General features: G+C 37.0%; 1 long non-coding RNA gene across 1 annotated transcript; it reads right to left on the bottom strand.

Annotated features, from left to right (window-relative positions):
• Positions 1-2980: 2980 nt before the first annotated feature.
• On the bottom strand, positions 2981-13688 carry LOC137191103 (uncharacterized). The gene is made up of 3 exons (XR_010930355.1): positions 13590-13688; positions 4033-4076; positions 2981-3074 (listed from the first exon to the last, which is right to left on the bottom strand). It is a non-coding gene; the product is annotated as an uncharacterized lncRNA (long non-coding RNA).
• Between the last annotated feature and the right edge of the window lie 1755 nt (positions 13689-15443).

The raw sequence follows: 15443 nt of genomic DNA, 5'->3' as shown, positions 1-15443 counted from the left end.
TCATACAGTCTGACACAGACCAAGTAAATGTACAGCCCATGTGAAGTTTGCAGTGCTAATCTTATTTGCATTGCTCTGCTCCACTCACACAAAAAGCCAATGGTCCGAGAAGATCAAATGGTAATTGTCACTATAGTCACGTGTTCTGTCCCACTAATAAACAGTTGATATGTAAAAAAGAAAATAAATGTTTGTAGAGCAAACATTCATGTCCAAAGACAGAATTTAACCTACATTACTTACTTGTTTATTCTTGTCTTTGGGTAGAGTATGTGTGAAGCTGCTGGCACTGCAGCTCTGCACTTGTATGATATTGGCTGGGCCTGATTTCAGGTGCTTCGCATCAATGACACTGTGTGTCCTTGTTTGCTTTTGCTGCACTGCACCTGCTGCTTTCTGGATCTCATTCTCAACATGTTAATACCACACTGACACCAATGCCTGCACCTGAACAATGTGAAAATTTGAATGCATTTTTCTTTTTTTGTATCAATTTTTTTTGTTTTGCTGCAATGCACCTACTGATTCACTATTACTTATTCCCAGATTGTGGCTGCCACCTATTCCTGCATCTCAGAAATGCAGAGATTTGTGCTTATCTTCGGCAAACTGCCATGAATTCAGGTGTTTATCGCCAAACATCTGGGAAGTAACTCACATTAAAAACAGATTTAAGGAGCTCAAACAAATTTGATTAAACAATTATATAAAATGCCCTCTGACAATGACATCCGTTTATTTTCCCTCTTAAAAGTAAGTTTCCATGATCTTGATGCACATTTAAATCCCAGTGGTTTTGGTTGTCAGGGCAGCTCTTGATCAGTTACTGAATAATCCATGTTCTTGTTGAATTAAACATGATTTTTATCACTGCTCAAAGCCAGACAGACTATAATTGATCTCAAATTAGACAGGTTTACCTCCATCTGTCTCTCCACCTGTGGTATAAAATTATTATATCATTACTGAAAAAAATATATTAAACAAATATAAATATATTAAACAAAAACATTTTTGTGAATAATCTTTTTTTTTGTCATGACAATATGTGCACAATAAAACTCCCACAATACAATACAGTATAACACTAACCAGCAAGTAATGCAAGTAGATAGAACTCAGATATTTTATAAGATTCAATTAACTTTTATCTTAGCAAACACATGTATGCATTGTATGCATACATAGTACCTTAATCTAAGGATTCCACAATTTCAGACATGGAGGTATCATGGCTGCAGTGTCCATACTGTGTGCAACAAGCAAATGTTTGGTATTCTGCTTGAAAAAACAACAAACAATTAATCAAATGATCAAAATGCCAATAAATGTTGTTTAATCGATTGATCAACTAATTATTTCAACTGAAACATGGTGGTGTGAAATTTAAAAGTCAGGTTAGATCAATTCAGTTTCCCTTAAGAGGAAAGAAATAAGCACATACAGCACATTACCGTTGAAATAATGATGGTGTTCACTGAACACAACAGCAGTTTAGCTTCCTTGGGTCAAAACTATAAGAAAGATGATGACAAAATATTCAGTGACAAGAACGGGAGTGCAGTCGAATATGAGTAATAAATCAATTCTGCTTCTTGTGGAGAGCAGAACCAAGTGAACAGTCTTGTGATGGGCACCTGGGGATGTGATGTCATCACTCAATATCCAAGTCTGATGATGAACAGGGAGTTTTTCCCAGTGCCTCCTCCTCTGTCGATTATCAAACAGGCTCACCTTGTCTTTTCTGTTGACGCAAGATCGATACAAAAACAGCATGTGCATTTTGCAATAACTCGGCTCTCATTCAAATCATTATGCCATTTGAGGGGTTTGGACTTAATTTCTACATTAGCACCATGACAACCCTCAGCCTCCTGAGAGGTATATTGTTGCAATGACAAGGTTCCTCTCATGAAACCCTCCCCATTTGTGTACAGTACGTGATGTATCATTGTGTGGCAGTACACATAATGACTTGTGCTTTTCTTCAGCACTTCTCTTACTGCACAGAGAGCCTGATGGAAAATCTCAGAGCCGGCAAAGAGAGCAAAATCAATAATCTATTCTATTTAATGGGCTGGAGTGTCACAGTAACGAGATAGGAGTGGATGAGGCGAATCGTCCATTGCCAGATCTTAACAGAAGGTTGCACACAGAGACTCTCTCTTTCCCTTTCCATCTTTCTGCCTCTCTGTCTCCTTCCTGTCCTCTCTGTCTCCTTCCTTCATGTGCACAGTTACACATACACACACTCTCTCTCTCTTTCTCTCTCCTCCCAAACACACATTTGCACAAGCACACACATACATGCATGCACAGAGATACACCGCAGTGTGTCTTGATTCATTTGTCATTTAGAAAGCTTTATTTATGAATAGCATTAATTCTGTGTGATGTTACATGTAAGATTTCCTGCTCTCTTAATCTTTGCTGTACTTCAGCATCAATATGTGAACTGCTCATCATCCACTAAATATTTCAGAGTTTTGAGATTCAGTATTAACTTTCACTCATGCCACAGAAGCACCCTTGTAAATTTGAAAAAGGACTGGCAGCCTCTGTTTACCTCCTTTGTAAGACTGACTTTAAATAGCAGAACACTGGCTGTTCTACTTTGCAGCGACTGTATTGCCAAACTCATGCATAGGAAATGATTTGAAAGACGTTCAACTTTGATGCCTGTTTTCCCCACACTGTGCTCTCCTCTACCATTCGACTTTTCAGTATCGACTTCTAAATTAATCTCTGTGATTAAGCTATACAGGAAGGTGACAGTTTCATTCCTTGTACTACAAACAGAAGATTTAGCTGTAGTGTTTCTCTGTCGCTCTAACTTGGCAGGCAATATTGGCAGCACAATGATTTCATACTCGGCTGATGGAAATTGGAAATCATCTTCTGAAACAGCGGTATTGTCTGCTGCCTTTTCTGAATGCAGCCTGCCATAGAGCAGCGTGATAGGAGTTTCAAACACCTTCACCTCCAACTCAGAGCCTGTTAGTACCACGACGTCTTGACCTTTAGTAGATATTTCTGTCTTGTGACGTGAATTACAGTGTCTCATGAAATCAAGCCTGGAGGATATAAAGTCTCATTAATAACTATTCCATAATTACCAAAAATCTTAGATTTTTATTCAGCATATGGCAAAATGTGACAAAAATAGCCTCATAAATAATATTATTAACTCTGTTGACTTACTAGTAACACTACAATAAGGTTGACAAGTCCTGAGTAGTTACCAAGGAAGAATCCTGAACTAACCTTTGAGCACTATACTGTATATAGTAAATAATAAGTTACTTCAGAACAGACTGCTGGATGTATGGTAATGAATCTGTGTCCAATTATTAGTTCCTAGAGTTGAGTCTGCATACTGATTATTTTCTTAATGGTTCATAATAATAACAAAGATTTAGAGCATGTTTCAAAGAAACCCCAGAACATTGGGGAAAATATTACATTTCAGGTGCTAAATGGCACAAAACCAAACAATGAGTCTGTTATTATGTTTTAGTTAATATTTTTGCATTAAGTAAATGGGTATATCATACTGAGTTGCTACTAAGAATGCATTATTACCTCAAGATTACCTAATTCACTACCTGCCTTTTTTGTCCCCTCAAGCAAATTGTCATCTTACTAGAGCCCGACCAATACTAGAATTTTGAGGCAGTTACTGATATAAGTTTAAAAATCCATATTTATATAATGTTATTTTAACATAACAATACAATACATTGTATACATACAATACAATATGACTAAGATATGTACTAGAAATTTAACATGACATTTCCCAGTTTAAAATTAAACTTGTCTTTGACATATCTGTACTGCTGATACTGATATATCTGATAAGCTAATATTGGCCAAAATATCATCCGGTCATTTGACTGGTAGGAGTAACATCCTATTTGACCTAACTGGTTAATAGCACCTGTGAGATTACCAAGAACCTTTACTTCATGTCACAAACTACAGACAGCACAATTCCCCACAAGATGTATGTTTTTAGTATCAAATACTAACCTCCCGTTGCCTTGAAAAGTGGCTGTTTGGTTGGTTGTTTCCTCCTACGGAAAACAGCAGTTAATAACAGAAAGTATCAAAACATCCATTGGATACTTTCAAAACCCTCCTACAACATAATTGACTGTTCTACTGTGCTGGGGTGACATCTTGATAATAACTGAATAAATAGGGGTGTAAATCAATGGTTTGATGGGTATCTCAACATTTTTGTAATTAATCTTAAAAAAATGGTCATAAACAAAAGTTAATATGTTAGTAATGCTGCATTTTTATTACAAAAACCTCCAACCTGTATATAAAGTAAATGACAGAAATATCCATTAATGCAAGTGCAGTACATTTATAATCGGGGATGGAAAGAGTAGCTACTGGTATATTTTATTGAAGAAAAAATTGTTATTTTAGACAAAACTCACTCAAGTAAAAGTAAAGTTACTTGCGTAATTATGTACATAGACAAAAGTAAAAGTAGTCCAGTTAAATGGACATGCAACATCTTGCAATTTCCAGATAATAAATTTGCCCCGAGGGGCTTCACAATCAGCACAGCATACAACATCCTTGATTCCTAGACCCTCAAACAACAAGCATTATTAAGCTTCAAGCTAAACTTACTAGCATGGTCTAGCTAATAAATAACAACTGTCTCACTGCCAAAACCGCCCTGGTGGAACTCTCACACTCGTACTTTCTGTTACATATGTGTTAAGATGTAGACCTAATTAGACATTATTAAGCTAATTTGAGTATTTAAATAGTATTTTGTTCAGAAGTTGTGTACCACACTAAATATCTAGTACCAAATGGTTTGGGATGAATACACCTTACATGTCTAGAAAAAGGCTACACAAATATGTGTGTTTGTGTCATTACATTGTAATATGAAAATGAGCATTCTTAAATATGCTAACTCATGATCATCACCTTCTTTTATAAGAGAAAGCAATCATAATTTGTCTTTTACATTAACGATACTCCTCTTGAGTGACTGTGGCTGTGTAAGTTCAAGGACAAAAAGCATCTCTAACTGTTCACATTCTGTAAACAGGATCCCCTGAAAAGAGTCGTATATTTGACGCTGAAAAACTAAACCAGGTGGCCAGCCTCCCCTTAATTTAAATCAAAACTAATTTTAGCATAAGTTTTGAGAGTTGAAATGATTCTGTGTCACAACTTACACAACATGTTGGCATTACAGATTTATGTCAAGGGAATTAAATCTGGTTTTACCCAAATACATGTAGTTACACTCTGATGTAGACACAGTAATGTCAAAACACTGGAAACTGTTTGCACCATTAAAGGTTCCCCATCAATCCGTGTGTTCCAGCACCTGATTCAGCTGCATATTGCTGGAAGATACAGAGAATCCCTTTATATCTAGTTACAGGATCTAACTGTCTGTATAATTGTCACAAATAGTCAGCTTTCTATTAACTCGTGCTAATTTAAAACACTGCCTTTGGAAGCACATTCACAGACAGACACATACAGACCATATCAATTTCTGCTCTGCTATCCAGCTCTGTAGGCAGTGGACTGTGCTGATTGGCAGCTTCTATATATTTATTTATTTACTTCTTTAACTTGCCATCATGAGGCCTCTGGGCTCTCACCCGTGTAGTGTTCAGGACTAGGTGGTAAACCAGCTCCAAGGGCACCTTGGCTCAGTGCCACACTTCTTAACTTCTTAAACTGCACAGGCAAGTGCATAAGCCCACACACACACGGCCCACACTTCTCTTATGGCTTGGGCAGTCACTCCTAATGAATATTATTTTAACAGAAAGTTTATGAAGCAACTATTTTTGTGCCTGAGGAAAAGAGAGTATTGATATTTGCAACATATTGATGACATTTGTTCACCTTTGCTTCATTTTGGGCAGTGTAGAAGTGCAGCTGCATGAAATGAAACCCTGCTCTCACCCTCTTAATTTTGACTGTTGGTTCAGAGATCCCTAGCACTGTTTATTGGAAGAGGGAAATTTATATTCTATTTTTCTGAGTTGCCGGGATGTAAAGTATATAATTCTGTAAAGAATCTACAGCCTTCAAATCTAACGTCCAAAATCCAAACGCATCCAGTCCTCTTTGATTAAACCAAACAGCACACATTGCAGAATGACTTACATTCCCTGCTAAACTAAGAGAAAAAGAACATTGTGTTGATATTAAAGCATTATTATCCCATTACTTCATTGAGATCCAATCTATTGTGACTTACACTATAAGCCTGTACCCATTTCCTGAGTCAGTCAGTCGTTATTAGCCCAAAGATTAGTCCAGAGCACAGTCAGTAACAGGATATTAGTGTTAACATTACAGCATGCTCTATTTAACTTTTTTGGGGGAAAAGTGAGTGACATGAGTGACTTCAAGCCTAGCTATCAGGCTGTCAAAGGGCAGAGGGCAGAGCAGCTGCAGACACCTCCAGCTGTCTGGAAACTGAAAGCCAAAGGCTGACGACACAAATGCTCAACACAGCACAGAGGAAATCAGCACATTTCATCCGAAAGGCGGCAGCAGCTGAATGGCCTGTGATAAAAGCTGTTATTGAGTCATCAGTGATTTTCAAGAACTGGTGGCAATGGTGCAAACTGATTGCATGCATTCACTATTTACATCTCATTTCCTGCTTTTTATTTCCAACAAAAAAGTCATATTTCCGAGAAAGATTTTTTTTTCATTGTAAAGTTAGATTTATATAGGAAATGCACCAATCTAAGTCACTAAGTGGGGCCGCAGCAGAAATGAGTGTTCAATCTTGTGACTGAGATGCTGCAGACTTGACTGTGACTGATGTAGTAGAATGACAAGAGGAGATGAATTATACATTTACAGTACACTATGTAGATGTGAAGTATGAATAGTAGGGCTGAATCCAACAATTATTTTTGTTACTACTAACGTAATGTTAATCAATTCATAGTTTAGCATACAAAATGTCAAAAAAACAGTGATAAATGCCTATTAGGTTCAGGGAATCCAAGGTGACATCTTCAGAAGTCTTGTTTTGCCAGCACAACAGTCCAAAACCCAGAGATATTACATTTTAAATTATACAAAACACATAAAAGCAGAAAATCCTCACCTTTTGTTTGATAATATAACTAAAACAGTTAATCAATTATCATAATATTGATAATTAATTTTGTGTCAGTTTAACTATAGTAATAATAGATATATAGATTTTGTATACTGCAATATCTACAACTGATGAAACTAGAAATAATGAATCCATCTCACCCAGAAAAATAAATACAAAAGTCATGATGCAAATAACATCAGGAAAATAAGCATCTTGCTAATTTGGACCAGTCCTGGAGTATGAAAAATATATAAATAATACATAAATATCATCCTCAAAGAATACAGCATCAAAGTCTGTGTATCTTTCAGTCACAAGGAAAATTCTGATTGAAATAGTCCTTTGTAAGTTGGAAGAAAGAATTTGAAGGGAGGGAGTCATAAAAGCACATCCACTTCCATCACTTCCTTATCTAATGCCTTCTGTTCAACTTCACACAAAACTAACTGGGGAGCAATAAGGGGCATCCTCACATAAGTATGACACTTTATTTAATTAAATTGGTCAAATATTTTAACTGGGGCATTTATTGTGGATTGTGAGGAATGCTTTAATTAAATAAACTCTCACAATCTTGTCTCAGATGCATTTTACTTCAGAAATTCAACAGAATGTGAATAACTCAGCTGCAACTTAAATTAATTTAAATGATAACCAACCATAATAATCAACAATTTTCTGTTTTTTCTGTTTTAGGGGGGTAGAGTAATGGTGATGTTAATTATAACCTCAGGGAGGGAATGACTCCATGGCACAGTTGCTCAGCTGTATTCAGCTCATATCCCTTCGACATTAGATTCATGGTAGTATGTTCACCTAAAAAGAGGCTTTTTACATTTAAACACTCACTAGCCTAGTTTTGAATTACAGAGAACAGTTAAAGGGGAATGTATCATGCACATTTCCCAGTCTATATTTGTGTTTTGGGGCTTGACCTGTATATCTTTGCATGATTAACAGTTTAAAAAACTCTTTATTCATCCTATACTGGCCCTTTATGCAGTTCTTCATTTCAGCCTCTGTCTGAAACAGACTGTTCTCTGAAACAGCTCCAGAATCTTTCTCTCTTCAAAAATTGCTTGAAGACATACCTCTTCATAGAGTACTTACCAGAGATGGGAGTAAGTCACCAATGTGCAAGTCACAAGCAAGTCTCATGTCTCAAGCAAGTCCCAAGTTACTGAGGTGACTGTGAGAATCAAGCAAGTCAAGTCGAGTCCCTGCTAAAAGTCAAGCAAGACAAGTCAAGTCATCGCTCAGATCGATCAAGTCACAAGTCAAGTCATACGAAATTCTGATGATCTATCCCAGTTTCCACATTTAAATAAGTTAAAAGACAGTGGTCATGAAAAGTTGAGTTTTATTTTCAACATTAACAAAAACTGTTGCAACCTTTTTACAACTTATAAATCTTACTGATATTTGACATTTTGTGGCAATCAATACCAAGCCTCCTAAACGCTCCCAACATTACACTTGTAACGTTAGGAGGAGTAACTATTTAGACATGAGCACGCAGCTGTGTTAGCTAGTAATGTGCCTGTATAGTTTAACTGGTTATATGGCCCTGAATCAGTCCCTGATTGTCTTTTATATTAACGATACATCTTCTCAATAATCGATTCGAAGGCAAGTCTAACATAGCTTAAACTTAACCTTAGCTTTCTGGCTAATATTTGACCAGTCAATAAGTTAGCTAAAAAGACCCAGTCATGTACCTTTCATTGTGGGTTTTGTAGTGACGGATGAAGTTGGATGTTGTGGTGGTGGTTTTGAGCTGCAGACCTTACATACCACTGTTCTCTTCTTACTACAGTCATCGACAACATAATCCTTGAATCCAAATTTTATTATTTTTGGACTAGCCCACTCCATGATAGCTGCCTTGTGTGTTGGCCTCTGATGGTCTGCCACGTCCTAGTAGGTTGCCAGGTTTGCACACATTGCACTTGAAATCACCCAGTCATGTCAAACAAAATTTAACTTTTCAATATCCTGAAAAATGCAAATATTTAATAAGAAAGGTCAAGTCCTTTTGAGTCATCTGTCTCAAATCTAAGTCAAGTCTCAAGTGATGAATACCAAGTCAAAGTCAAGTTGAGTCTTTAATCAGCAAGTCTCAAGTCCTCACATTTACAACTCCAGTCTGACTCGAGTTAAGTCATGTGACTCGAGTCCCCTATCTCTGGTACTTACTCACCTAATATTCTCTTTCCTTCTCTCTCTATCTAATCTCTATCTCTAAAGAGAAAAAAAATGTCATTTGCTCTCATGAGCTACTTTATGCACCTGCAACCTTGTGGCACTTGTGTCAGGTGGAACATCAGACTGAGTGTTGCAGTACTTATTTTTGAAGGCTTCTCTTTGACCTACTATAGCTTGGATTTGTACCTCATTTGTGCGTTGCTTTGTCTCCCGTATGAATAAAAGTAAATGTTAATATAAATATATCTCACTTGGCATAAAAAAAGCATTGGGATCTCCCAGGGGGAGCTGGAGAGTGTGACTGGGCAGAAGGGCATCTTGGCTACCTGCTTGCACTCCAATCCAACCCAAATAAGTGGAATAAGATGGATGGTGTACATCAGTTAACATATTTATAAAGCAATTTTTCAGTAATTCATACACATCTCCTTTGACAGTCGATGAAAATTGTGCTGAATGTGAATTCCAAATGGCTACAACAAGGTTATTATGTATAATAATGAAGGCTTCCTCTGATGCACGTATAAACACTGTCTATATATCAAGTCATGTCTGTGCTTGCAGCATCATTGAGTGTTACAAAGCATTTATGAATTGTTTATATACCGCTGATGAATCCTGAAGGCAAAGGTAAACTGTTACCCATTGTACTCCTTCATGAGCAAGTCTAATTTGTTTCTAGCATCTGTGACAGAGCATCTGCTGCTTACCAAGAACACAATTAGCAATCCATCAATCAACTCTCTATCGTACCTAACTCAGATCATGCTCTGCCAAAAAGCATGGGCATTAACAAGCAACTGTTGGCTGTCATGCCCCAAGCTGTTCTTTGGCTTTACAGTGAGGAAAACATTGAAAAATTATATTGTCAGCTTTAATCCTAAAATTGACACAACTGAATTATTACTGTTACCTGTAATCTGTTATCCTAAAGTGAAATACTACTATTTGTGCATTTGTGACGTGATATGTTCCAAAGCTACAAAAGATGAATTTGAAAACACAGAAAAGGTGGCTGTGACAAAGTGATTTGTTTTTTAAACGTTTTCTCCTGGTTAATGACTCACAACCCTACTATTAAGCAGACAAAAAAAAAGGAAATGTCAAAATGTCAGAGCTGCAGGCTATGTCAATGATGTGGCCGCAGGGTGTAAATCAGTATCACAATTATGGAGTTTTTGTTCCCCTGTTATTGCATGAGGACAAAGTTGATCACAAACAATATTTCAACAATCTCAAACCATGGGAATGAGCATTTATTGCCTTGCCTACTCAACCCCTTTCTGGAAGGGGCTGAAGTATCCCAAACTACCATGTATGGAAGGCATTAAAATGGCATGGACAGGTCGCCAGTCCATAACAGGGCTGACACAGATGAACAGTATTGCAGTTTATTCTCTAATAGATCTGACCTGCAAGTTTTGGACTATGGAAGGAAACTGGTTCAAGTAAATTAATATGAAAAAAACAGATATGCTAGAGATCCAGCTCAATATCTGAGTTCTGAGCCATCCATATGATTGATTAATACTGTTATCAGTACAATTTGGAAATAATTTAGAATACAGTGCTATATACTGTTGAGTACATACTGTATGTACCTGTATAATGACACCAATAGCATAATTGAGATCTAATGGAAATAAAATAAGACTGACATTTACTGAAGGCAAAAATAAACACTGGGTAAACTAATGGTACATGAAATCCCACCTTCCAGCCTGTCAGCAACCCTGCACTACCTCTGAAATTTAAATGCTGCTGTAAACCTCTTGCTACTAAGATCTCTCTGGTGGTGACAGGGCAAGGTCACATCCCTCAGTCCATGACTTCTTTGGCCTGGAGTGTGACATTCCTCCAGTATCACCATCAGGCAATCCAATGCTCCCCTAATGAACCAATTACAATCCTCTGGAGACTACCAGGCTCCTTATTTGCACCTGCTAGCATGTACATACAATAAATAGCTGTAGCATATTCTTGCTTGAATGCATAACATCGCTCTGGGGAAAGAAAGATGGATTTGCTATGACTGGGTATTATTCCTCTCGTATATCCCCTTCAAATAAGAACGTCCCTCGCTGCAACTCTTCCTACTGGGACAATCTGCAGCATGACGAAGTGCAATTATGTGCCGCATAATAGCCCGTTCTAACCCTAACCCTGTCTAAGACACGAAGGGCAAAGTAAAACCCTGCGGGACACGCTGTGACTGTGGAGAATTGGGAAGGAGAGTATGTGTGACACATTGACTGAAAAAGCCAGTGACAATAGACTAATAATGGGAGGTTACGCCTCTGCCTGACATCACCAAGAAGAGGCATCTTATTCAGGATTTCTAGCTCCACTTGTGATGAGATGCATTGAGGCATTAGGATTTGCTATGGCTGTTTCCCAGTTACATTTATATACATAACTACTGTGCCACAGGTCTTTTATGTCAGGTTGACATAAAAGACGTTTTCTAAGATCTGTATCACATTAGAGTTGGAGGGAAAAAGGGGGAAGCAGGGGCACTTAGATCTGTATAAAAAGAAAACATGATTTTGTGGTTTCATTATGTTTTGTCCTTGTGTTATTGTGTGATTGCACTTTGTTCTTCTCACTCTTTATTATTGTGTGATTACTGCAGCAAACAATCACTTTGTTCTTTGCATGTTGCCACAAGCCTCCTCTCTCTAAAAATGTAAATATATTTCCCATAGGAGTTATAGTTTTTCAGATCAAAACCTTAATTGGTAGGGAGAACGCTGTCCAGCTCTCATTGACTCCAATACAAACTGCAGGTGGTGCCTCCTGTTTCTTAAACTTACGGATTATCTCTTCTTCCAAACACTGTGTTTTGCCTTTTCAAAGGCATTAACAATCATTATCAGAGATTGAAACATCTCCTGTTAGAAACTACAGTATTTTTCCACAGGAGAAACCCAGTATTTTACACTGACACACATTTCCAACATCAGGCTGAAAACAGGAAAGGCACATTTTACATTTCACATTTTACATTTTACATGCCGCTGAAATGATAAATTGATTGTAGGAAAATGAATTAGCAACTATTTTGATAAACAATTGATTGTTTTCAGTTACCTTTAGGCAATAATTTCAAACAGTTACAGCTTCTCAATTGTGAGATTTGCTGCGTCTTTGTCTTTTGTGATAGCAAATGATGGGGATTTACACTGTTGGTCTGACAAACAAACAATATGAGGACATTACCTTGGGCTTTAGAAATTGCGATTGCCTTTTTTCTGACATTTTATAGATCAAACAATTAATTGATTAATCAAAGAAAATAATAGGCAGATTAATCAATACTAAAAAAAACAATTGTTAGCTGCAGCTCTAATATCATGAGTAGTGCCATTAAAATGAGAGATAAAAACTAAAATGCAATGGCCTGATTATTTTAAGAGGTGACAATTATTGAAGAACCCCAGACACTTCTAAAAATTCTAGTTAACAGCAATACCTGTAAAGTATATATGGTTATGGAAAAAGCAACCATATAACTCCATTAGCAACACAATTATTTTCAGACTCTCAAAAAGTGCAACAACAAACACAAGGAGAAAAATAAAAAATAAAGAAATAAAACAAAAGTTTAAGGAAAGGAAAGTACATAAAAATCCCCAAACATAATGTGATTGTTTAAAATAAACAATCACAGACAGTGCAACTTGTTAGTTGAGGTAGATGAGGCAATAGAACAATATAAAAAGGAATGCTCAGCAGAAACCTATGTTTTGAATACCCCTCACCCACTGTTAGCTTGTAGGAAACATACTGAGCATATGGATGGACAATTCAGTTGTGGATATACTTTTTGAAGTTTCTATGGAAATTGGATAACCACTGGCATCCACTGTAACAGAAAAATCCATTATGTAGGAGGAAGTTGCAAACATTTCTAAGCTACCTTTCAAGCTTACAAGGTCTTTGATACCAAACATATGTTTTCATTGGAGTATTCCTTTAAGTTTTTGTAATGTCTCTTTGTCAAAAAAAGAACTTAATTAATAACAGCCTGATAGAAGCAGATCCATAAATGTACCGTTATAGCACATGTGTGCATTCAAACTTGTCACTTGGTTCACTCTTTCAACATGTAATTTTCAGGAGGAACTGTTTTAGTAGTTTACCATCATCAAGACACATGAGTATTGTCCTGATAAAGGTGAACATGTGAATGAATTTCTTAGGATAGTCTAAATGCAACGCATACATTAATCCAAACAACAGTACAAATGCATCAGCCAACCTGGGGAGACCACTCACGACAATTTCATCTTCGATTACAACAGAGACGCTCTCAGGGCTGAAGTGTGTTGCACCAGTATTGTTGCCAGTGACCAGTGGGGAGAGCAACAGGAGTGTGAGCCATATCTGGCAAAATACAAAAAATACAATTATGAGGATAGTTCCAGAATTATGAGGATGGTTCCAGAATTATGAGGATTGTTCCAGAATTATGAGGATAGTTCCAGATTTATGAGGATAGTTCCAGAAGCAAGGTTGCTTTTAGAACTATGTTTGTATGCTTATCTGGTCTCCCCAAACACTTAGTCTGTCTTGCTACAACACTCGCATGCCAGCATATACGTTGGGAGTTACTGGTAGCTGTAGTCATTCTTCCTGTCCATACTGTCTGTGTAACCCGCAACATCCACAGCATCTGGCATTGCATTCTAGCTAGCGGCGGAGGAATACTTCACTGTAACACATGAAGGTTTGTTGCAAAGACAAAACACAAACAATAAACCTACACAGGACTGCCAGGACAAAGAAGAGACTGCTGAAGGCACAAATTAGCTTCAACTGAACTTAAAAATACATTTTTACATGTAACAGGGATTGTGGATTTGTCCCTAATTTTTTTACAGTTGGGTCATGTTAGGAAGGGATCACTTTATGGCTGTTATGGAGAGGAGGAATAATTTCCGCCCACTAACTTTGTCATCATGCATTCGACTATTGCATTGCATTGAATATTGTACTGAGATAGATTTGTATAAGTCCAAACCTATCCTTGAATCTATGTGAATTTTTAAGTTGGTTTACCATACAGTATGTTATGTTAACAATGTACTGATTGATACTGACATTTCTGTGAGTATACTGAGAACTGACGTTGCAGGTCTTGAAGAACTCAGAGACTCCTCATGCTGATACACTGGAAGGCCATGAAGGGCCAGAGTGCATCTCATGTTGACATCATTTTGTTCCTAGATAAACAATCAAAAACACACAAATACATACACAAATAGTTGTACATCACACACATCAAGCATAAAACAGTGTAACAGTTCTACCAATGTAGTTTCTAAAAATTAAAGTAACTATGATGGTTCTAACACCCATAGTTGCCACAGCCAGTGTTTAGGATCACCAACCATATTCTTGTATTCACAAAAACATGAAGTCTCCAAATGTCCTTTTTGGAAATCCACCTGGACCTTTTTATGAAAAAAATATTTGAGACAGATATTCACTGCTATTTAGTTTGCAGCCCCATACTGCTCTCTACTTTTGCCCTTAGCTATAGGCAATTTTGACTGAAAACAGCATTTTTACTTTACGCAGACAAATTTTTAAAATTTTAAGACATTATTTTAAGACATTATTTATACATATAGTCACTGTTATTCAGGAGCTACAACCATAGAATTTTGAGTATGTCATTTTAGGTGGTTTTGCTCCAAAATAGGGGTGGAATTGTAGAGGTTAAGTAAAAATTAACATTATTTAATCATCATTTGCAATTATCTGAATCCTGGAGATGATATTATTGTACCCACATACAGCTAGAAGTCACCATTTCCTTTAACACCTGTTTACTAATGTTTATGTTTCAGATGTCTGTCCTTAAATCAACTCATGATTAAGAAAGAAATTGATCTATGAAGTCAGTTTGGGTCACACATCCCATTATTACTGATGGAAAAAAATCTAATCCTTTGGGTTTTGGGGCGTATAGAGGGATGTTGGTGCCTTCACATCCGCATTATGAGTTCAAATTCATGAGAACTTTAATTTTATTTGACAGCCAGAGACTAGGGGTGTCTCGATGATTGTTATTCCAGACGGCGGTGAGAAAATTTGAAGGTTTTATTAA

The sequence above is a fragment of the Thunnus thynnus genome, chromosome 10 (genome assembly GCF_963924715.1).
Source record: "Thunnus thynnus chromosome 10, fThuThy2.1, whole genome shotgun sequence".
Lineage (NCBI taxonomy): Eukaryota > Metazoa > Chordata > Actinopteri > Scombriformes > Scombridae > Thunnus > Thunnus thynnus.
Note: the sequence above shows the minus strand (reverse complement) of the source record. Positions and strands in the feature narration are given on the sequence as shown.